The 25,821-nt window shown below is 35.9% G+C and overlaps 1 pseudogene; it reads right to left on the reverse strand.

Moving 5' to 3' along the window:
* The window catches only part of LOC123818725, an 80,676-nt pseudogene extending 57,604 nt beyond the window's left edge, over positions 1 to 23,072 (reverse strand).
* Positions 23,073 to 25,821: the final 2,749 nt, after the last annotated feature.

Here is a 25,821-nt window from a genome sequence, read left to right on the forward strand (position 1 = left end):
TGTAGTATAATAAGAGAAACACTGTGGGTGACATCATGCCATTGACAGATGAATGAAGAGAAAGTAAGATTTGCTCCAGTCAGACAGGAGGACATGGAAAGAAACAATAAAATACTATTGTAGTTGCAGAAACATAATACGTGTAGGAAAAATCAGTGCAGTTGGTGAACCGAGTATCATTAGAACCTGATTTAGAACTTGCTTAGAATGCATATTTTAATTTAAAAAATTAGATGTAGCTATGTAAAGGTACATTTTGATAAACTCCTACATAAGTGCTTTGACATTATCATCTTACTTAAATTTAATCACAAACTCCAGAAAAAGTGAGTACCAGAAAGTATGAAATCAATGGGTAAACAGGTTAAGTAACTGTTTTCTACACAACAAAGACCAAACTTCAATAAGCCCAAATTATCTTTTATTACAGAACAGGATATTGGTTTGTCAAACACTTTTAATAAACCTATTTACTGTGCTTCACAGATTAAGGCTAAATTCAAAAAGCAATGTGGCAACATATGTTGGCATGAGAATATAAAACAAAGTTAATTTTTAAGATTAGGCCTGGTTATAATGTAGCAATTTAAGTTACTTACTCTTCAACAGTATTTTACATAAATGCCTCACTTCCCCCCTTAATCTTTTGGTTTGTCTTGATTCGGAAACAAATGTACACATTTGTTAGACACATCTTCTCGATAACCATGGTTACAGAAAAGCAATGCCAGTTTCTGTTGCCTACTTCGATGCTCCTGTGGGGGAAACACATTTGCCTTTATTTGTGCCTATCATTTTCATAAAACCACAAGCACTTTAATTTCATTTTCTTAATTATTTTGTTCTTTAGAAATTCATCAACTTTTTGAAAGTATTGAAATCTAATTTGATTTTGTCCTCTTCATTAAATATTGAATTGCATTCCTCAATTAAAAGGAAAGTATTTGAGCCTACAGTTTAGTTTGTGGGAAATTTATAAGTAAAAATTCAATACACTGACTAGATGAGGGCTAGGAAGATTTTCTTTTTCTTATCATTTTAATTTTGCTAATTTGTAATTTTCCAAAAATTTACCTATTTTGAACTCATTAACATGGCATTATTAAAGCTGTACTTACTGACCTTTTAATGCCTGTAAGACGTGTAGAGATAATCTCTTGTTTATGGTATTGTTGTGTTTTTCCTTATATTTTTTAAATAAATTACTTTTTGCTTAATCAAATTTCCTAATGGTTGTCATTATTCTGCCCTTATTTTATTGTTTCCTTTCTATTGCTAACTTTAAGTTTCATTTCCTCTTTTTATTCTACTTTTTAAAGATGAAATTTAGAGAACTGATTCTCTAATATTATATGAGGTTTTGCAATATACATTTTAAATTACAGAGTACTTTATATGCAACTTAAACTCTGATGTGGTATATATTCTTTATGATTCATTAAGAATAGTTAGTGGGGTAAGCACATTTATCTAATCGCCATATTTTACATCTGAAATTAACATTACTATTACAGAACAGGGCCAAGGGGGGTACAATATACTATTATCTAAAGTACCCCCACCAGACTCCCATGTCCACTGCCAGGGGAAAGATGTCTCTCAATGGCAGAGATTTGTGAAAAGGAAAGGAAATGTTTATTTAAAGCTATACAGACTTGAAGTAGAGACCTAAAGTCTTCATTAAAATACTAAAGTCTTTTAAGATACCCACAGATGCACACAGTCCTTCCTTCTCCCTCTGCACTTATCTGGGGCACCATATCTCAGGAAAAGTTGCAGTCCGTGATTCAGGCTCCCAGCACCATCAGCTGTGTCACCGCCAGGATCTCCAGTTAATCCAAAGCTATGTGGCAGCTTTTCATGGTCTGTTGGTACAAGTCCTTTCTCCTTTTCTTCCAGGCAAAGTCTCTCCTGCTTCCTAAGCCACGTGGCCAAAGGGAACACCCTAAAGCCATGGGGTCCTTACTCTCTCCAAAGCCGCAGGGGTCCCCCCCATCAAAGCTGTGGGGGGTCCCTACTCTGGCAAAGCCGCATAGTTCTCTCCCAGCAAAGCCACGTGGCACTTCTCTGCTAAAGCCACATGATTCTCTCTACTGCATGGTGATTCTCCCTCACAGGGCTGCGGGAGTCCCACTCTGGCCAAAGCTGCGTGATTCTCCTTCCAAGGGCCTCTTGTCTGGGTTTAAATCCCTGCACCAATCTTCCTCTGCAGCCCCATTTCCAACTCTTCCCACAATCGGCTACACGTGCCAGCATTCCCATATCCTTCCAGCTTTACTGGGCTGCCATTGTGAGTCTGGGCAGGTGTGGCCCCGGGGTGAGGAGCCAATCAAATCCAAGCTCTCACACAGGTGCTGTAACCAGGAGGAGTTGCTTCCCAGTAACACCCAGGGTGGAAGTCACTTCCATCTCCCTGGATCAAAGCATGGCCACAGCTATTTAACATATCTATGTAACCAGTTAAAGGTTATAGATATGTTAAGTGACTATGCCAGAGGTCAGCTGCAAAGCTGTTGCTGTACAAAACAGCTGTCCATTCCTCCAGCCCACACCTGTGCGGGGAAGGGGTGAGGACATCCTATATATCTTTCTAATATTTCCTGAACACCCTGAGTTCTGGACCCCATTCCAAATCCCTATTTGGGGCCCCCTCTTTCCTGCACCCTGTTACATAATATTAAGTGGCACATAATATTATATTAAGTACCAAAACACTTAATTTTAAAATGTATTGTCCTTAAGACTTATTTGACCAATGGATTCTTATTAAAGGCTTATCCAATTTCAAACTATTTGGGGTTTACCTAGATATTTGATTATAATAGATTTGTAATTTAATATATTTATAGTTAGAGTACATACATGTACATTTATAATTTTTATTTCATTTCATAGTTTTAAATATTTTATTTTATTTATTTTTAAAGGGAGGAAAAGGGAGGGAGAAAGAGAAGGAAAGAAACATCAATGTGTGGTTGCCTCTTGCATGTCCCCCCCGGGGACCTTTCCTGCAACCCAGGCATGTGCTCTGACTGGGAATCAAAGCAACAACCTTTGCATTCCCAGGCCAGCAGTCAATCCACTAAGCCACATCAGCCAGGGCAATATATTTATAATTTTTTAAAAATATTAAAACGTATTGATCTAGTATATTGTCTTTCTTTGTGAATTTTCCACATGCAGTTGAATCATCTTAAATAGATGTTATAGTGTTTTTAAACTTTCATAACAATTTTTTTAAGCCATCACTGTGGAGAAGCATTTTGTTTTACTATGCAAAATTATGGTGTATTTGTTTTCTAGCACTGCCATAACAAATTACCATAACCTGGGTGGCTTAAAAAGCAACAGGAAAGATTCTCTTACAGTTCTGGAAACTAGCAGTCCAAAATCCACGTATCAGCAGGATTTGTTCATTTTGGAGCTTCTGAGGGAGAATTTGCCCCATTCCTCACTCCAAACATCTGGTAGTTGCTGGAAATCCTTGGTATTTTCTTGGCTTCCAAATGCATCATTCTACTCTCTGCCTCCGTCTTACATGCTGTTCCCCCCTGTGTTCTGTGTCTTCACATGGTCTTACTTTTGTGCCTGCTGTGTCTAAATATCCCTCTTCTTATAAGAACACTAGTCTTTAGATTAGGTTTCACTCAGATCCCTGATAACCTGTTTAAACTTGTTTACACCAGCCAAAACCTTATTTCCAAATAAGGTCACATTTGTGGGTACCTAGTACTAGAATGCAATATGTCTTTTGTGAGGACACAATTCACATCACAAAATATGGTTATTATTTATACTAGCTTGGAAATGAATTCTAACAAGTACAATGCTTTAAAAATACCTGTGTGATAACAGGTCTTTGAAATTCTTTGTGCTTTGCTGTGTAGCCTACAATGCTGTAATTTTTTATAAATATCATATTCAAAAGAAAATAGAATATAAAATTAAAAGTTGCTTTCTATTGATAACTTCAGGGTTTCTGTAAGTTAAATGAAGTTGATTTATTATGATGTTGAAATCTTTATTATGACTGTATTTATGTTTGGTTGATCTATCAAAAATGACAAAGGTATATTTAAAGCTTTCAATATGATGAAAATTGGCTCATTTCTAAGTGGAGTTATATCTCTCTTTACCATAGGTTATTTGCATATGAATACACACACATAAATACTGCCTTTACATCTACATGTGTGAATGTATATCCTAAAAATTATATACTTCAGCATTTTGTAGTGACTTTCTCCATCTTACTAAAGCCTTTTATTACCATTATATCTGATATTAAATCCAGATATACTTGAAATACTTGAGGTTAATGAAAATACCAAATCAATACCCTACTATTTTATTCTGAAACTTTTTATAAACTTATGTTTTAGTAACTCTACTTCTAAATAAAGTATTGTTGAATATCCCCTTTATATTCTTTCTAATTAATTAGTCCTTATGTTATAATTTCCTTAGAGTTTATTTTATTTTGTATCTTATAACCATCCCATCTTTTGTATGCTACTTTTCTTTTTCATTTTTTAAATTTATTTTTTTTCTTTCAGCTGGTTTGGATATTAAATTGACATCCTGACATTTATTTAAAGGCTTCCTTTAAAATGTTACCATGACATTTAACAAAAAGCACACTCATTATCTTAATCTTCATCCTCAAAAAATGCATTTCATATCAATTATTATCGGCTCACCTGCATGTTATCCTCAGCATTTTATATTGCACTTTCCCCAAATATGTAGTAGACAGTGCCATCCTCCTCCTCCTCATCATCATTGTCATCATATCATTATGTAGAAACAGGCTTTCATTTATTCAAATTTACCCACATATTTAAAGATTATTTGTTTGCACATGTTTTTTTTTTAATTTTAGCTTTTATACCTGACACATTTCTTCCAGGATTATTTTTCTCTATTTCTGAGTATATCTCATGGAATTATACTGGTTAATTGTATTTTTAAGTCAGTATTTTTTTTTCACAAATAATGTTATAAGAATGCAGTTGCTGGTATAGATTGTGTTGTTCATTTATTCTCAGTTCTTCCTGCTATGCTGTCCAGTGGTTCTATTAATTACTGAAATGGTCATGCTGAAGTTATCAAGTATATGTGTGGATTTGCCTACATATCTCTTGTAGCTGTATCTTTTTTTGTTTAATACGTGTTGAGGCTTGTTTAAAGTTTACACATTTAGGATCATTAGGTTGTACTAATGAATTGACAATTTTCTCAATATGTAATGTTGTTAAAGAACAAACAAAGGGGGCCTGGGACGATATACTATTACTGAAAGAAGGCCCCAGGTCCATTATGTCCACTGCCAGAGGAAAGACGTCTCTCAATGCCAGAGATTCCTGAAAAGGAAATGTTTATTTAATGCTATACAAACTTAAAGTAGTGACCTAATGTCTTCATCAAAAAATCCTAAAATCTCTTAAAACACCCACAAACAGACACAGGCCTTCCTTCCCCCTTTGCCCAGTCCAGAGTACCATATCTCAGGAAAGAAAATAGAAGTCCATGGCTCAGGCAGTCCTCTGGTTATTCCCAGTTAGTACCCCTTCTTGACTGGGACACCTCCCTGGGTTCCTGGCACCCTCAGCTGTGTCGCCAGGATCTCTGCTAAAACTGGGTGGCGGTTCCCCCTTCTAAAGCTGCGGGGGTCCCCACTCTGGCAAAGACACGTGGTCCTCTCTCTCAGGGCCACGTGGTTCTCCCTCCAAGCTGGTGGGGAGGGTCGCCACTCTGCCAAAGCTGAGTGGCAATTCTCTGCTAAAGCCACATGGTGATTTTCTCTTGCAGAGCTGTGGGAGTTTCCACTCTGCCAAAGACGAGTAGTTTTCTTCTCAATAGCTGTGATCCTCTCTGCACTGCCACAGCCACGTGGTTCTCCCACCATGGCAGCCGTGTCTGGGTTTAAATCCCCGCGCCAATCTTCCTCTGCAGCCCCATTTCCGACTCCTCCTACAATTGGCTACACATGCCAGCACTCATATCCTTCCAGCTTTACTGGGCTGCCGTTGTGAGTCTGGGCAGGTGTGGCCCCATGTCATGGAGCCAATATTCTCCAAGCTCCCACTCAGGCGCTGTAACTAGGGGGACCTGCCCCCCCAGTTACATCTTGGTGGAGAAGTTATTTCCATTACCCTGGCTCAGAGCATGGCCACAGCTATTTAACATATCTATGTAACCAGTCAAAGGTTATAGATATGTTAAATGACCATGCCAGAGGGTAGCTGCAAGGCTGTTGCTATGTGAAACAGCTCTCAATGGCCCTGCTCCATGTGTCCCTTCCCCCAACCCACACCTGCGGGGGGCGCGGTTGAGGATATCCTAAAATCTCCTGGGCACCTTGAGTTCTGGGCCCCATTTCAAATGCCCACTTGGGGTCCCCCTTCTTGGCTGCACCCTATAACAATGTCTCTTTTTATCTCTAATATATATACATTTATTCTGAAATCTACTTCATTTAGTATCTGTAGTTAACCTATTTTTTTAAGTGGCACCTGGATAATGTATTATTTTTTATATTTTTGTTTTTAATATAATTATATTAAAATTATACTGACACTTTTCCAAAAACAGTACAAAGTGAGCTACTGACATGCACTGAACAAACACATTGCCTTCAAATGGATATGATATGAGCTTGCCGCTGGATCTCACTGACACCAGCGAAGATGACTCAGAACTGCCAGCTGCGGCGCTGTGCGCTGGCAGGCCGGCCTGCAGCTGGGCGCCACGGAAATGGGGAGGAGGTGAGTCTTCATCTAGCCCTGACTCCTTTTCCGTGTTCAGTTTCACTGATACAGAATGTAAAACAATAAACGTTTACAGAGAAAACCTTGGAGACTATCTTTAAGTCTTACAGCCTACTGATAATAGTTCTTTTACCTGACACTGTAAGAATGGTAGGTAAAAAGAAAATCGAAAAATTGTACTTCATTAAAATTTAAAACATTTTTACCTGTAAAAGACGCTGTGAAGAGGATGGAAAGACCATTGTAGACTAGGAGAAAACATTTGCAATCCATATAGCCAATGAAAGGTTTCTATTTAAAATACCTAAAAGCATGTCAAAACTCAGCAAAAATAAATAAATAAACAAATAAAAACACACCAAATATAGTCCAATTAAAAAATAGGCAAAAGACATGAATAACATTTCACCTAAAATGACATATAAATGACAAATGAGCATGTGTAAAGATATTCAATATCATTAGACATTCTGAGAATGAAAATTAAATCACAGTGAGATATCATTACACACCTATCAGAATGAGTGGAATAAGAAATAAGATAGCACCAAATGCTGGTAAGGATGTAGAGAAACTGGGTCACTCTTGCATTGCCTGTCGGAATGTAATATGAAGCCATGGCAGCAAATCTCACCAGAGAAGGGAATATAAAATTTATAAGGGCTTTATGGAATTTTGTTTTGATGACCTTCATGTTAGAAAATGAACACAATGAATGACGCAGAACAGTCAATGAGACCGCAGAAATACTGGGATGGTGTAATTTCAGAAGGAAAAGCAAGAAAGTGTCTTAGGAATGTAAGTGCAACTTTTAAGTGGTTAATGTATACAAGAAATTAAAATTTAAAAGTATGTGATATAAATTGGTTATATCATTGTATAAGATATTAATAACAAGAAAGATTTTGTTATGATGAGGGTGGACTGAAGAATCATTGAAAGCTGATAAAATTCAGAAGTCAAGTTATCCAAACTTTTAAAATAATTATCTGTATGAAAGTATATTCTATGTGTAATGATTGTGGCTAGAATGAAAAGTACGGTAAAGACATTTTTGATTATTAATCATTTTGAGGTTCTATCTTTTGCTTTAAATGGCTAAAGAGTCCTTAAAATATGAAAATGTTTTTGAGAAAGAGCAGGAAGAAGAAATAAATACAGAAAAGGGAGTATATCTTACATTTGAATACGATGGAAAAGAAAAACAAGGAAAGGAGAAAGGTGGGTTTACAGATGTAGTGGTAGGATGAAAAGTGAGTCTTTCTCTTAATGGTATATATATTTTTAAAACTAAAAGGTGAGGCTATTCGCTGAGAGTAAACATGAAGGAAAAAACAAAGAATTTGTGATGGGTTGAGAAGGTAGGATCTCAGAGTTACTAACTATCATAACTAGCGTCACATTGACGTTTTAAGTGAATAGTTAAGAACAACCTTGATATATAGAGGCACTTGCAGTTGTCAAGAATAGTGAAGTGTATGAGGTTTTTGCTCTGCTTTCTCGCTGAGAGTTTAGCCTGCCACATTTTCAGAACTGACAGTAAACACCTGTAAACTTGGGTCAGAGACAAGGCAGTTTATTAGTCACCGTTCAGCAGCAGTCAGAGTTTCTGTATTTGTGCCTGTTCTTACACGTCCCAGTTCCACATGGTAAGGCAAAGAGTAGCACCCGATGCCTGCACACTCAGAGGTTTGAATGAAAGGAGAAGCCATGTGCCTTGGGAAAATGACTCTTTTATAATAGGTAGTTAATCAGCCTCATATTTTCACAGAATGTGGTAATTTTTATTATACTGGATCACCTAAGACCAGCTCTGGTCAGAGTGAGACTCAATCTCTAGTCTAATACTGTTTGCTGTGTAATTATCATTTCAAAAACAGTCTGGAAGGAAGTCACTGCCTCGACTCAAAAGGCACGCAAACCTTGAGAGAAAATGCCCACAACTCGGTGCAGGAACATCCGTGTTTTTGGCCTAGCCACTGCTCTGCATGGTCAAAGCTCATCTAAATTCACACCTAAAATGAGTGTTTCTCTGTGTGTAAATTATGCTGCAATGAAATGAATGCTGAAAGCACTTGACAAAGATTACTTCTGAGGACTAGGTGCAAATTTTAGAGCCATTTCCTAAAGTTTAGGGTCAAGACACAATGAAAAAATATGTATACATACACACACACACACACACACACACACACACACACACACACACATATATATATATATATATAATGTACTATATATAATTTTCTTCACATGTTTTGTGGTGATGCTGGAATAAACAAGCCAACTGCTCATACGACCATTCAGAGGCCACGACAAATGCATGATCTGGAAAGAGGGTTGGGGCTTGTTTCATTTTAACAATTCAAAATACAAAATTGGTTTTGTAGCAAAGCCGAAATATTTTATTTGCATTACATTTTGACTGAGATATATTTTATTTCACTGAAGGAACAAATTTATAGTTAAGTACATGAATGCATGGTTATGTATTTCATTATTTCATTTAATAATAAAATATATTATCATTGAATGAGAAAATAAGAACTTCTTTTTCCAAATACATGATTTGAAATTCTTTATTTCACAATATGTATAAGTTGAAGTTTTTTATTATAAAATTTACACTTGTTTTTTAATTCAGTTTGTATTTATCTCTCCACAGTGTTTTTTCCTTTTAATTTTATGTACTAGAAAGAAAATTACATACCCTTGAAGTTAAAGAGTTCGCATAACATTTGAGAAAACTGAGAAAATTATGTTCTGAAAGCATCTTCAGAACATAATTTTTATTTCAGGACATAAGTCCTATTTATTGCATGATCTTAGCCATCTAGAATGTGCATATTCACGGAACTTATGAGGGAAACAAACACGTGTCAGTACAAACAACAGGGATTTATGGTGATGAGATAATATCTGACTATCCCCTTTTTGATTTCCATAAATTATTATTATGTGATTTTGCTTTATTTCTTCTGTTTTACCATTTTTATTGTTGTTCAAGTGCAGTTGTCTCCACCCACCATGCCCCCTACCCCTCCACCCCCACCGCCCACCCTTGATCCCACCCCCTTTGGCTTTGTCCATGTGTCCTTTATACATGTTCCTTGGTGGTCCTTCCCATATTTTCCCCACTACCCCCCTCCCCTCTGATAACCATCAGTTCATTATGTATTTCATTGACATATTATTTCATTTACATATAACTTAAAATATACATTATATAACATATGAAATATATAATATATTTTCCTATTTTTAATATTGGATATGGGTAGAATTAAACACTATATCTTTTGTAAAGCTTATGTCTCAGTAACATTAAACAAATATTTGAAGGGAGTAAAACCCACGTAGCATTTAATTTTGTGACTATATGAACTGCATGCATAGATTTGATAAAAACTTATTGTAATCAAAGATTTGCTTATATAACGTCAATGTTTTGACTACTTTGAAGCTTGAATAAATATGATGAAATTTATTAACACTTTCACACAAAATATCCTCAAGACTATATTTGCATATACTATTATGTGTAATATATTTAATGTATAAATTTAAAATAAGACATTTAGAATATAAATGTATGTGATTAAATATTTGTCCACAATTCTAGACAATATTACTTTAAATATTTGACTGGCACACCTTTTTAGGAGAGTTTTAAAAGCTAAGACATTCAGTTAAGAGTTATGCCCATAACTAATAAAAATGTTCCTTTAATAATATGCTGACAAAAATTAAATCATAAAAACAGTTGGCAGAAAAACAGCTTTGGTAGAAAATTTCACTCTGAGGAAAACATTCCCATATGTTTCACTAAAGTTGCTGCAGTTAACATTTCTCTGCTTCCATGATTTAACTATGAAATGGCATGTGGGCCATGTGCACCTACACTGCACTGAAGGTGGTCATTTCCTGTACTCTGCTTGCATCAGAGCTAGTGTTTTAAGCATGTGGATGCATGCAGTGTAATTCATGAGACTGAATCTTTTTAATACAGTGAAATAAAATAATATAAAAGTTACTGTATTATGGGAAAATAAACATTTTTATCTATAACTAAAATGAAATCACTCAAGGATCACTAGAAATCAGCAGAGTAGGATATTTTTTCTAGTTGTTGTATTTGAAGTACAACCATAAAACAGGCTTGCTTGCCAAAGGATTCCCAATTGAGGTTTTCCACAAAGATGCATCATATTTTTCCGGATTCTACCCACTAGTGAACCTTTGCTTCTAAGCATGTGGTACTTCTACAGTATTTTTTATGCAGACAATTTAATATGTGTCATGAATGAAAAAAATGAAGGAACCTGTGGCTGTTAGTATTAAAGCTTTAATCTGGCTTTTATATTTCAGTAAAGTTAATAACTATTATTACTTATAATTATTATTATTTATTTGGATTAGACAAGATCACTAGGTGAAAGGGACCAATTGTTGTGGTTTAATCCCTACAATTACAGTGGATATGGTTACTGCAATGGGTAAATGATTCAAAGGAGCGGAAAAAAATCATCTGATTCACAGAGATGCCCGGTGCTGGCTAATTGATCATGGTGTCTGAGGAACTGAAGCGGAAGCTAGTCAATGGAAACCCTGTCTGATATTCACAAGCAGAAAATCCCTAGGTCTAAGGAAAACAAGTCTCACTTTATTTAACAGAGCAGAGTTACAGGCTCCATTACCAGACAAACCAATTCACAGACCCAAAACCTCTTAAAGGGAAGGCTATGGCTCCTTGAGACAAGAACCTTCTACACCACCAATAATGTATACTGTCTTTTTTCAGGATTTTAGAAATGTCCTTGCAGCCGTCTTCTAAGATGGCATCTTACTCTGTACATTGTGGAAGGAAAAATAATGAGCTCTTTGGAGATTTCTGGACAAGGACTCTGAACTGACACTAATTATGGAGATCTCATGGTTAATGGTCCACGTGTCAGAGTAGCATCTTATAGTGAACAGATGATTGAGACATTTTTCACTCAGGTCTCTCTCATACTGGAATTATGGGACCTTAGCACTCACCTGTGGTATTTCTGCAGGTACAAAATGCCTACTTGAAACAGACATCCTTCACAACTGGCAGAATCCACATGTTGGTCCTCTGGGCCATGGAAGGAAGGCTTTATGTAGGGCCAGGACCAGAGTAAGGCAAATAAGAGGCCCAAGGCACAGTATTTAAGGGGAAATATGCATCACTCAGAGTGGGTGTCTCCTTAACATTTGTCTTTAAGCATCTTGTGTGCCTCACTCTCATGCCAGGGAAGGCTAGATGACAGCCATTAGAACTGCTTCTACTCAGGAAACAGGTAAGCCAAAAGTAATATAAGTTTATTGGAAGGATTCTGGAGGTAAATGTCACCATCAAGAATTTGTTAGAGGAAGAATTACTGAGTCCTATCACATTCTGATTCAACTCAACCATTTTGACCTCTGCAGAAGACAACTGGAAAATGACAGTGACTTATTGTGAACTTCATCAGGTGTGATTCCAATGGAAGTTGCTGCTCCAGGTATGGTTTCATTATTGGAGCAAATCAGTGTATGTAATGAAACTTGCTCATTGACCCGGGGAATGCTTTTTCTCTATCCCTCTTTGAAAAGGCCACCAGCAGCGGTTCACGTTCAACTGGCAAGGCCAGCAGCATCTGTTCACTGTCCTGCCTTAGCAGAATGTCAGGTCCCCAGCTCTAGTGTGTGATCTAGTCTTCTGATATCTCAAACACCTTTCCTTTCACAGAATAATATCCTGGTTCATTACTTTTATGATGTTAACATGATTTGACCTGGTGGGCAGGAAGCAGATAGCATTTTACATACGTTATTAAAACAATTCTGTGCCATAGGGTGGGAAATAAGTTCCAGGAAAGCAAATTATTGCATATTTATTTTCTTTCTATAATCAAATTCTATTTCTTCTTGTGACATTTTTATTAAATTGTTTCACTAGGATTTCCCCACTAATTTTAAATTTTCAAAATGACATACAAAGTAGTTCATAATATAATCTTTGATCTCTTAATACATATAGAATTACCATTTCTTTGCTCTTAAATCTTCCTGCACTTAGTTAATTTTTCAATCAGAAGGAAAATATTCAATGTATATAGGATTTGAGGTGGATGGTAATATGTTTTACTACTTCAATAACATCATTTACTATATTTTAATTCCATGATTGCTTTTGAAAAGTTAAATGTCAGTCTTATTGTTGCTCCTTTGTAAGTAACGAATCTTTTTCTCAGGCATCTTTTAGCATTTTATCTTGGCTTTGATTTTCAGTAGTTATACTGAACATTAAGAGAAATTTTCTTTGTGTTTATTTTACTTGTGGTGGGGTCATAGCACATTTTTTTTTTGAAATCTCTGACTTAAGATATCTCATCAGTTTTTATTACACTTCAGTTATTTCCTCAAATACTCTTTCTACCCCCATTCTTTTTATCTCTTCTCCTGGGACTGCAATGGACGCATAATAGGGTTTGCCCCATGCTTTATATACCTTTTAAGGACTTCTCCCTTGTTTTTTCCTTCTCACTTTAGTCTACCTACCTATTTTCCTGTCAACTAATTAGCTGTTTAAATATTTTGTTCATGCATTTCGATTAAGTTATTGTTTAATTTCTAGAATTTATAAGATTTTTGTTTGATTTAGTTTTAACCTTGTACTCCCTGTTTCTGGAATTTTTTTCTTCTATTTAAATATTTGTCATCATTATTTTAAAGTCCATTTCTGATAACTCTTAGATCCAGTTCCTATATGACTCTGGTTATATTGTCTCCTTGGGAGATATTGGTCCCTGAAAAATTTGCATGAAATAACAGATATTTCTCATGAGAAATTATAGAAGCTCCAGATCTATCTTCCTTATGGTAACAACTGACCCTCTGCTCTAACAACCTTATAAAATAATAGTCAGATAGTCTCAGTTCAGAGGTTAGCCCTTAGTGCATTTCAATTTTTTTAAGACCAGTATTCTTGTTGTTTTTGTTGGCCTCCACTGATATGTTATAATCCTCTAGGAGTCTCAATATATAATTTATGGTTTCTGTCACTGTCCTTCCTTTTAGAGGTTCCTATGTTCCAATTTTCTTTCTCCAGCAGTGTCAGACTTCCAATAACTCTTCTAAATTTTCTTATAAGCTTCTTAGCCACTCTTCCTTGAAGATTATAGATGCAGAAGTGTTTACACGTTAAAGAGGCAAATAACGGACAGTCCACTACTATGCACCAACTTTTTTCTCTCTAGAACATTAGGTCATGAAGGCTTTGCTGTCTTTGCTAGAACAGAGTCCATTTTGTTTAACTTTATTATCTCATGAGTTTTCTCTGTCATTCTGTGATAAAATGGCCCTGAATTTACACCATAAAAGTATCATATAATTATGAATCAATGTGATGGAATGGGGAAGAAGTTGCATGCTGAAACTAAGTGAAAATAGTAGAATTGTTTGAGAGACCTTGATTAACTCGGTGTCCTATTTACAATTCCGTCTGGAAATGACTCAGTTAGGCAATCTATTTGTTGACTAGTCACTTAAACTTAAAATTTGAGGAGGCTTAAATTCTCTTTTTATTTGCAATATCTTTGCAATGAGGTCTGCTTCTCATTGAGTGATTCCTTTAAACTTTTAGGACATAGATAAATTAAATTATTTTATTGACAATGTTAAAGCAAAAAATTCTCTACCAGCAATATCATATTAGTGATTAGCAGTACAATTTACATATCAAGTTGGAAATCTAATTAAAAAGCAAAAACATAAAAAAGTTTTTATTATGTAGGTATGAGTGAGTCTGACAAGTATTAACTCAGTTAGGTAACCTAAAGCTTGTTTTGGAATGTTTTCAGTATTTTGTTGTCTTGACATATTTTTACCTTATTCTTGAAACTCAAAAATCAGTTTTAAAATACATAGAAAGAAGCAGGCAGAAATGCTGAACTTTGTACTGAAGATGTTTTTGATGTCCAAGTCAGACCCTGCTTCCAAAAAATCAGTGCTATCTGTAATTAAAGGAGCGATGCCCCTCACTCTCTCTGACCTAAAAAGACTTCAGTATTGAATTCAGAAAGACACATTAAAAATTATCTGCAATGTTCTGTGAGACAGTTAACATTATTGTGCTGGTGAAACCGTTCCCCAGCAGGTTTGATGCATCGAGAGCAGCTGCCTTGATGTCCCACACTGTGTTTACCCTTAAAAACAAACACAAAACAAAACTGAAAACTTCATTCATCTGACCTGTGCTCTCCAGTCCAACTTACAGAAGTGACAGGTCATTATATTTTGTGTAGTGAACCTGTGTATATCCACCTCATGGTAGAAAAATAAAAAATAGAAAAAAGGTGAAAGAACCCCCAAAATTCCCATAAAATCGCTTTGTAGTAGGGCTTTGTTTTTCTCTTTCTGCTTAGTAAGTTATGTCTAAAAAGAAAAGAGGCAGGGAACATATTTCATATGCGGAAGTTATTATACATATTCTATTCTCTACTGGTATTTATTTAAATGTTGGTAATATAAGCACTTTAGTATCCAACATATCTATTGTATATAACTCCACAGCACTATGGATTTTCATTTATTATAAGAGCTACTAAAATTATTGTTACTACATTATTGTTATTGTATTACTGTAATTTCTGGTATAACTGCCCATACTGCAAGAAGACAGTAAGCTTCTTGAAAGTGAAGGCTTTGTTTCATCTTATTTTTATCAGTATATGGCACAGTTTTTGTAACATAGTGAGAACTCAATACCTTTTCTTGAATTGAATAGTAAACAGTCAGGTTTTATTTAAAACCTAGTTAAGCAATTTACATACAGACTATCAGACTATAAAAATATACAAGAGATGACAAAGTAGAATGTGTGTTGCTGTGACATTAGCATTCATCATTATATTAAGCATTATTTAAATAAAAACAATGAGAAAAATTGAGGGTCTACTTTAAAAATTTGTGTAACTATCACATTTATATAAAATTTTGTACTTAAAATTATAACTGATTGTTTCACTTAAATAACATTTTGTCATAGTTCAGTCCTAGAATAACACAAAATGCCCTCATAAACAGAATGAAATGTTATTATTTATATATTTATTTATTTTTTACTTAATTGAGTTATAGTTAGATACCATATGATTTCACCTTTAGCTGGAACCTAATCAACAAAACAAACAAGCAAGCAAAATGTAACCAGAGACATTGAAATTAAGAACAAATTGACAGTAACCGGGGGGAGGTGGGAGGGGATGATGGGGGAAAAGGAGGAAGGGTTTTCAGGAACAACTATAAAGGGCACATGGACAAAACCAAGGAGGAGTGGAAGCAGGGAAGGGAAGTGGTGGGGGGAGTAGGGGGTATAAATGCAGACAACTGTGCTTGAACAACAATAAAATCATTTTTAAAAAGATAATGCCTGTAAGATATACTTAGGCAAATAATGTAAAGTGTGTACTATGGCTCAATATCAGATGAATATTGCTTGTGCTCCATGTGTGTTTTAACAATTGTTCATTTTCTAATTGAGCGGTGTGAGTTTGATATCTGTACTTTAGACCAGACATGCTTAAAATTGACCTCATTTTTTTTTCTACAAAATTATTGTTTTCATTAATAACCAGTTCACAGGGATGTCACTGGCAAAAGCAGACACACTCAGACTCAAGATACAGTAGATTAATGTATGGTTTTTAAAAATTTGGCTAATTACAAGTAACAGAGATAAATTCTTGATTTTATTGTCAAGGGAGTACTTTTTGTATTTGCTGTTTTTATTAGTTTATTTTATACTATAAAATTTTAATTTTATACAATTTTTATTAGTTAATTTTATACAATAAAATATATGTGATTTACTATAGGTCAATTTGTCCTCAATAATGAACTTTAAAAGAAATAAAATACTTTTCTCCAGTTAGAACAGTTTTACTATTCTTTCATGTAATGCATAGTACTTCACATATCTCATTTTTCTATGGTTTTCTAAGATCCAACCTCCAAACTTTCATAAAACCAAAGCCTTTTCCCTATTCCTGAAAAGTTAGTGCAAATCAGTTATCTTGGTCACCTGACCTGATAAATTCCAGGTTTCTACTACTTCTTCACTGTTGGAATCTAGGGTTTCCCTTTTGTTGTTGTGATGTAAGTCATGCATATCTATAGATTTTTTTAAAGTTGTGATATCGAATGTCATTAATTATGTTCTGATAGTTATAGGTATGGCCTGGGTACAAGTTATATGGAAAAGAAATAAATATTAGGAGTCTTGTCTTATGAAGAGCTTAATTATTGTGGAGTTTTCATGTGGGAAAATAAATACATAATTTTAGATGGATATAGTGCCTTTAATTTAAAATAAGGCTGAATGTGATAAAAGACAATGGCTGTGATGGACTCGATGTTAGATGGTATTATCAAGAAACCTGATACTTTCCTGAGGAGGTAATATTAGAACACAGAGTGAAAAACAGGGGAAGGGTCAGGTACAACTTTAACATCTGATGTGTTTGTTTCTCAGATTCTCCTGTAAGCCTGGAGTAACCCTTACTCCTCTAATTCAATGCTTCAGGAAAACTTCAGGTCCCATTTCTCTGTGGCTCTTCATTCCCACAGCTTCCCCCATTGTTTTGCAGGGTTTACTTTGCGTAATTCCTTGCTTAGGTAGATGGTCTCTGCCCCCCTACCTGAACTCTGACTGATACATTGTTGACAGCTTAGAAAAAAAGTGGAATTTTATGGAGGTACGCATACTATAGTAGAGTAGTAGGGTTGTTTTTTGTAAGCTGGACTAAAAATCTACTGCAACTCTAGTGACACATGTCTTTATTCCTTCCAACCGCTTTCTTTTTATCTGCAGTTGCCAATGAAAGTTGATACCTTGGCAGTTGTCAGAAGGACATCCCTAGATTCATATATAGAATAATTAAAGGTAAGCAAAGCTTTAATTTAGAGTGGAAGGGCAGATAAAGCGCTTCTCAGATAAGGTCAAGTTCAAGGAGTTCATCATCACCAAACCCTTATGATATGAAATGTTAAAGGGACTTATCTAAGAAAAAGAAGATAAAAAATATGAACAGTAAGAAGACAGCAAACTCACAGTTATCAACAACCACACCTAAAATAAAAACAAACTAAGCAAACAGAACAGGAACAGAACCATGGAAACAGAGATCACATGGAGGGTTAGCAACAGGGGAGTGGGAGGAGGAGAGAGGGAGAAAAGGTACAGAGAATAAGTAGCATAGACAGCAGGGAGAAAAAAGACAGAGGGAGGGTGAGAATAGTATGGGAAATATAGAAGCTAAAGAACTTATGACACATGGACATGAACTAAAGGCGGGGATGTGGGTGGGAGGGGTGGGCAGGGTGGAGGGGAGTGAAGGGGGAATGGGACAACTGTAATAGCATAATCAGTAAAATATATGAAAAATAATAATTTAAGTGTGGCATGCATATAATTGAATAAAATGAGAAATAAGGTGAGAGTAAACTTTTCAGAAATGAAGACTACTCAGATCTTAAACAAATCTATTACTGATTTAGGCAACATCACTAAACAAACATCAAAAACTGAAGAAGAAATGCATACTAGGGGAGTTTATTGGGAGTCAAAACTATTAGATCACTGGAGAGGAGGACGCTTGGAATGCTGTTTGAATAAACCTTTTTATCTCGGCTTCTTTTAAACTTTCAAACAAATGTGAGAATAGAGAAGACACTAGAATAAATTACATACCTAGTGTGATTTCAGTGCAATTTGGTTTCTTACATATTACCTTATTTAATCCATACCCCCAATCAAGAAACATAGCATGGTTATCATTATGTGTAGATGAAGAAACCACGTCTAAAATTAGTAAAACTAAAATATAGAGGGTCTAATTTTAATAAAGGAACTTATCAAGACAAGCACAGCAGAGAGGCCCTGTAAACTAATCTCCATATTAAATAAGTATTCTCCAACAGAATAAACAAAGGGCTCAATTATTGGTGTATTTTCCAAAGTTTCTATCTAACAGTATTTTAGACTTACATTTAATAATCCATTTTTAATATCAAGGGGGAATAATTTTGCTTTGTTTTGTAAATTAGTTTTACTCAAACATCAACTTTTTCAGAGTATGTCTTGATAAAATACATTAACAGCCCTGGCTGGCATAGCTCAGTGGATTGAGCGCAGGCTGGGAACCAAAGTGTCCCAGGTTCGATTCCCAGCCAGGGTACATTCCTGGGTTGCAGGCCAGAACCCCCAGCAACCGCACATTGGTGTTTCTTTCTCTCTCTCTCTCTCTCTCCCTCCCTTCCCTCTCTGAAGATAAATAAATAAAATAAAATAAATCTTTAAAAAATACATTAACAGAAAATTATTTTAAAAACTTGAAAAGGAGATGAACAAGAAATATATTTTGGGTACCATTTGAGACCCGGATGGCTTAAAGATAAATTTTCCTGTGCGTTTATTTAATATTCCCATGTAAGGGATATGCAAACATAATTTTTGGTGTCAACAAGAATAATGCATAGATTCATAATAGCTGTAGTTACACAATAGTTTCTTTGTGACAATAATTTCAGAACTTTATGATTCATTGATTTCGTTAAAGGTTAATAGAATAAAGCTGAGGACTCACAGTAAAATAGATACATTCCAGGGCTTTGAAAGAGCACTACCACCCATTAAGATGAAGGCAGCAAGCGTGCTGAGATCAATCTCAACTCCTCTGGCACAAAATCAACAATACGACACCAGCTCTCTCAGTGCAAGTGCCCTTTCATGCCAGAAAAGTGAAATTCTGAAGGTTAATGGTCCTCCTACTCAGAGCCTTCATATGGAAACACAACCCCAATAGAATATGTCTGTTTCAATATTGTGATGTTCTCTAATCTCTCAGTAAAAGCAAAATCAAAGCTTAACATTAGTCCATTGTACTTCCTGTGCTGAGACAAGGTCTCTGCCAGCCAGGGGGCCCCATGGGACTTACGAAGGAGATATGATACCCACAGCTGGGGCATCGGGCAGTGCTTGGTACCTGGCTGTTCGAGTCACTCACCTTCTCCCTCACTCCATTCTGTTCTGTTTTCCTTGTTTTTAATTTTTAAAATATTTTATTTATTTATTTTGAGAGAGGGGGGAAGGGAGGGAAATAGGGAGAGGAAGAAACTGATGTGCAAAAGAAATATCGAGTAGTTGCCTCTTGCAACACCAGGTATCTGGCCTGCAACCCAGGCATATGCCCCGAGCAGGAGTCAAGTGGGCGGCCTTCTGGTTGGCTGGCTTGCCCATCCCACTGAGCCGCATCAGTCAGGGCCTTTTTTCCCCTTTTCTGTTCATTTTTCCATACAGGCCAGATAGTCAGTTCCAAAGAAGTTTTGTCTGTGAGCAGAGTGAAGGTAAAGGGAAGTCACTTGGTTCTTTGGTAAATTTTACTTCATCTCATACAAGGAAATGCTTGTGCATTGCACCATAATTAAGAAAAGACTGCGGTTTTTCATAAGGAGTCACTGCTGGCATTCATAAGCAGATACCTTCCTCTGTGGGCTAATAAAAGAATGCATGCTCCAGAGTTGCTAAATATTATTGACCATGATATGTCAATATCTTCTCACACTTAAAACTTAAGGAAGTTTTATAAAAGGATAAGCTTCCCTTCACTATATGTGGGAAACCAGTCATTACAAAACTGAATTTATAAAGAAGTTAGAATGGCAGTGTTAAATTAACTGAGGAGCACAGATAAATTGTCTCACCATTAGATGTGTCACTGGTTTGATGCAGGACCCCATTCTGTGTTCATAACTAATTTGGAATTCTATTTCCTCAAATGTAAAATAGAGACAGGTAATTTCTCTACTCCACAATTGAATTTCACTGAAGATTAAATGAAAATAATGTTATTGGGAGATCATTTAAATGTGTGGTATTAGTAAACTTAAGTCACTTGTGACCACACATACCAGATGGTCTGGCCAGGAACTGAAATCAGTGGCCTCAGAACCAGGCTTATTCCATCGGGTCCTACTTGCTACCTAAGAAGTCACAGGAAACTTGGTCATGGCATGAAAGGAGTGGAGTATGAGTGCGTGTGTTCTTTCAAATTAGTGTTAATGTCAGAGTTTGAAGAGTTTAGACTTGTTTTTCTCTGTTATTTACTTCTTTTTTCATACGCCCTGCACTTCCTCATAGCATTGTTCTGAGTGTGGAACTTAGCCCTAGGAATCTTCGATTATGTAAATGAAACACCCCATCTAAGCAGCTCCATGTAGAGAGAAAACAACCAAAGAGTGATTCCTGACATGAATTCAGCTAATAAAACCTATAGGGAGTTCTGCTTATAGTTTGCTCTCACATGGAGCTGAGAAATCCTTTATGCGATGTGGAATATTATGGTTTTGCTATAAATAAGTTTCACTCAATTTCATACTAAGCTGATGTGTGTGTATGTATACATATATGTATATACTGTGTATGCATGTGGCACATGGCCAGTGGTGTTTACATAGCTGTAATTTTTCTTTCTTTGTAATCATATAAAACAAGAAAGAAGGGAATTTAGAGTGAGTCTCATTGAACATTTTCATTTAATGAGATAATACAGGTCTTTCTTATAGTCTGGAAATCCTTATCAGTTATTGCATATTTTATAATGCATTACAGGAGTATATATTTCACTCCTTAAGAGTTCTTGGTCATGTGAGACAATATCTAATGTAGTCACATATTTTTGTCTAGGATAAATATGTGTAAAATGCCTTAAATTTTGTATAATACTACTACAATTATAGGAATTGTTACATGCATTGATTTTTGTTCACATTGAAAGTCTAATTAGCAGGTAATAATAAAAGCTAGACCTAATGCAGAATGTGCCTAACATAGCTTAAAAGTTTCAGATGCATTATCATTTATAATAATTATTCCAAATGGTAGCAAAAAAGGTATCACGTATGTGTGCCACAATTACCTTTCTTGCCAGGTAAACCGTAATAATGAATAAAGTACCCTAAAAGTTAGTCAACTTCACTTTTTAAAATCATTATGTAAAATCACTGGCCGGTAGTGCATTAAAAATAGAATTGCGAAGTGGATGTGACCTGTATTCCGCTTTCATTCCACTTTGTTGCTATTGGCCATTCTATACCGCCTGGGTGTTTTCAGTCTCCTTCTCTCTTCTATTTCCTTGAAAATTAAATTTTATTAGGTTTTAGACTTGCTGATGCCTGTGTCATCATTACCTTTTTCTCTAGACTGCTGTCTCACAAAATATTTCAAGACATAATGCATCTTGTAGAGAAGAAAAAACTCACACCTGTTTACCATACTCTATTACATTTAACCACTATTAATCTACCGTGAACACAAACATTTCTTCTAGAATTCCTGGGAAGGCAGCTGTTCTTTTCATGCTTCCTTTACCACACAAGACGATATGAAATATCATGGAACCAAGTAGTTTGCTGGATGTTGATTTTCATTTAAGTCCTAATGCTTTGATTGCAGTGCTGGTGTAACATCGTTACACAATTTTAATAGTCACTGTGTTCTTCTACCTTAAAAAGGTAAACAAAATGGGTACGAAAAGTAAAAGTAAAACAAAATCAAGTGTTTACCTGGGAGTGAATGTATCTTGATTTCCTTGCTCCCCCCAAAGGGCTTTATTCACAGAGTAGAAAGCTCAATGAAATTGTTTTTTCTTTTATTTTTGTATGCTCTTCTGTATTTGGGCCTGACAATGTGTCCTTTGAATTGAAAGGAGACATAACATTGCACTTCGCTACAAAAAATAAATGTGTATCTATTACTGTATTTTCTGGAGTGATCATTTCCTCGGGAGATTAGAAGAAACTGAATACACACATGCAACCTCTGAGAAAATTCTTGAAAAATTTTATGTGGTTAAATTTTAAATGAAGGTAAATAAAAGTGCTAGAGCTCTATACCAGAAAACAAAAACAAAAACAAAAACAATATAAGATGGTATGTATAGAAAAGGAATGGCATTTTGATTCTGGCTGTCCCAAAAGGGAAGAGAGTTTTGTTTTGTTCTGTTTTGTTTTTCCCCAGCACAAACTGATAACAGCATTTAAAGTAAGCACATGCAATAATAGTCTTTGTTGGGGAGTCTGATATTCTCACAATTTTTCACAATGCAAACAGCCATATTGGTCCCTCACTTCATACTGCAATAGTTTACACACAGCTTTTTTTTTCCTTTAAGGTAAAAATATCTAAAATTTACTTACTTTGACGTTAGACTCACCCGTACTCCCGTGTGGCCACATTGTCCGAATACCTCGGACATCTCATTCCTTTCCTTGTCTCTCTCTGGTTCTGTACTCACTGGACAGTCCCTGCAGGTGAACTTGTCCAGAATCCATCGCCATTAAAGTAATGTAACTTAGCACATTCTTTCTGGTTTTGTTATTCAGTTGCTATTGAAATATAAAATCTAACAGGTGTTTACTTTTATATGCAATATACTTTTATATAACACTGCATTTATTTTTGTCTGTGATAGAATACAGTTAACCAGACACATACGTATGCTGTATTTTGCTATTGGTATTAAATAAAGTGTCCTATTTTATTTTGCTTTCTTACTTACCCTGAATTTACTGACTGAATTATTAACTCTTTCACCCAATGTTTTTTTATAAGTTGTGACAAATTTAGATAACAAAGATAGTGTTAGAATCGTGTCATTCTTGATTTTGTTCAGAAGGGATTTCACATATGCAATGGAGTATAATTATGCTAATTAAGATTGGATAGAGCATTTAAAAAGTTTCATGAATAAAAGTAAGTGAATTCTCCAATATTTACAGAAATGTTATACAACAAATAAACATCTACCTCATTTTAATGCCATACAATTTTCCCATGACATTGAAGTAAAAGGAGGATCCGAGCTGCTGGTTCTCCGAGTGCAGGGCTTTAAAGCTTCGTACTCAGGTGACCTGCATAACGCAGCTGTCATGACTTGGTATCTGTAGTTTGTTGTTTGTGAATGGAACTATGAATCAAAGAGACCATTCTCCTTGCAACGCAGCACTCTAAACATTTTATCAATATAACAGCCTAATCCATTTGTTACGGATGGGGAGAGAGAGTCCTCCCCTGCCTGAGTTCTTGTCTCACCCACAAGAGAATAATTCATGCATGAGCCAAATATGTGCAGTGGAAATGAGATAGTAAGTTTATTTATGAAATACATGCAAGCAAAGCTGCAAGCAAATACTTGGCTAGACTAAATGACCCACCTACAGAGGAAAGAAAGTCGCTAGTAAGTTCGTTCTATACACCTGAGCCGAGGCCCTCAAGTGGGTACCTAGTTAATCTAAGCAGGCTGGCTATTGGAATTCAGAGGCTGTACACCGCAGCTGGCTTTTAGAGGTACCCCTCCTTCTTCCCCTCTATATCTTGGAAATAATGTACAGTTACAAAGGCTTTCTTTCTCAGTTAATAAAAGCTCTTTGTCTTAGTGAAATTGTTCAAGAGGTCCCCTTTCCCAGCACAGGCCCACCTTTTCTTCCTGTGTAATTTCATCTTGTGATGTTCAGAACATCCTGTCATCTTAGTAATGTTGTTACAGAAGCCCCTTTCCTCAGCATGATCTCAAGGACTTTCCCCTCCTACTGCGCAGTCTTGCTTGTAACGCTCTGGACAGACACTGGCAATCTTATCAAACAGACCTCAGGACTGCAGAGTGCATAGGTGAGACTTGTCTCCCTTTTGCTTCTAGCCTCCTGTATTAAGTTCTTTGTTAGATTGTAATGGCGTGGGACCTGCTTTTATTTCCCCTCTGGCTGCTTATTCCTAGCTGCTACCTGACACATTTATTTTATATAATGTTATGATTTCTCAGATATACAGGGCTTAAAACTGTGAAGCATTTGTTTTTGTCCACAACAAAACAAAAAGCAGCATCTCACATCCTAGAGATAAACACCTTGGTACACTGACACAGTTACAGTGGCAGTAAGATTTTGCTACCCACTGTCTCAATATACCAAGAAATTCGTCCCATATGGAATCCATCAAGAGAGTTAGATGAGCATTGTCTTGTCCACTTAAAAGCTGAATATGTTTAACAGGACATAAAATTCTTTATTTTTCCCTAGACTATAAAATAAAAAAGTTGCCAATATGTTTACTTACTATAGCAATTGTGTGGAGAAGTCTCACACAAATCTGCTTTCGATGATATTAGATACATTCCCTCCCTCTGTCTGATAATGAGTGTCAGCCTTACCCATTTTTAAACAAACAAAAAGTCCATCCCCTTCACACACAGAAACACACTCTGTGCTATTTACAAAACTTCCCTTTATTCTTTTCAATCACTCAGCTAAGTAGTTTCTACTTGCTGTGCTTCTGCTCCAATGCAGCACTCACTCCTCAAACCACAGCAATATTCCCTCTGACCCGGAACCCCCAACAGTTCCTCTGCTGAAGACCTATAGTGAAGTTTTTTGATCAAATGAATGATTACATTACTATTACATTACATTACTATTACATTATCCAAATTGGCCATATTTAAAATGATTGGCTATTACTCTCTCAGAACTGTTTCTACTCATTTAAAAAGAAATCTCATGGATGCAACTGGAAAGTATTATGCTAAGCGAAATAAGCCAGGCAGTGAAAGACAAATACCATATGATCTCACCTTTGACAGGACCCTAATCAACAAAACAAACAAACAAGCAAAATATAACCAAAGACACTGAAATAGAGAACAGACTGACAGAGTTCAGAGGGGAGAGGAGAGGGAATTTCAGGGGAAAAGGGGAAGGGTTTACAGGAATGAGTATAAGGACACATGGATAAAAACTAGGGGCGGGTGGAAATGTGAGGGAGGAGGGGAGGGTTGGGTGGGTGCGTTGAGATGGGAGTAAAAGATAGAAAATTGTACTGCAACAACAATTTAAATAAAATTTAAAAAATAAGAAAGAAATCTCTTGTCTGTTTCTCCTGTGTTAGTGACACATCCTATGCAATCTTTCCTAAGTTTATGTTTCTGTTTTA

Source organism: Phyllostomus hastatus, unplaced genomic scaffold, assembly GCF_019186645.2.
Source record: "Phyllostomus hastatus isolate PE091 unplaced genomic scaffold, TTU_PhHast_1.1 phas_contig_29, whole genome shotgun sequence".
NCBI classification, from domain to species: Eukaryota; Metazoa; Chordata; class Mammalia; order Chiroptera; family Phyllostomidae; genus Phyllostomus; species Phyllostomus hastatus.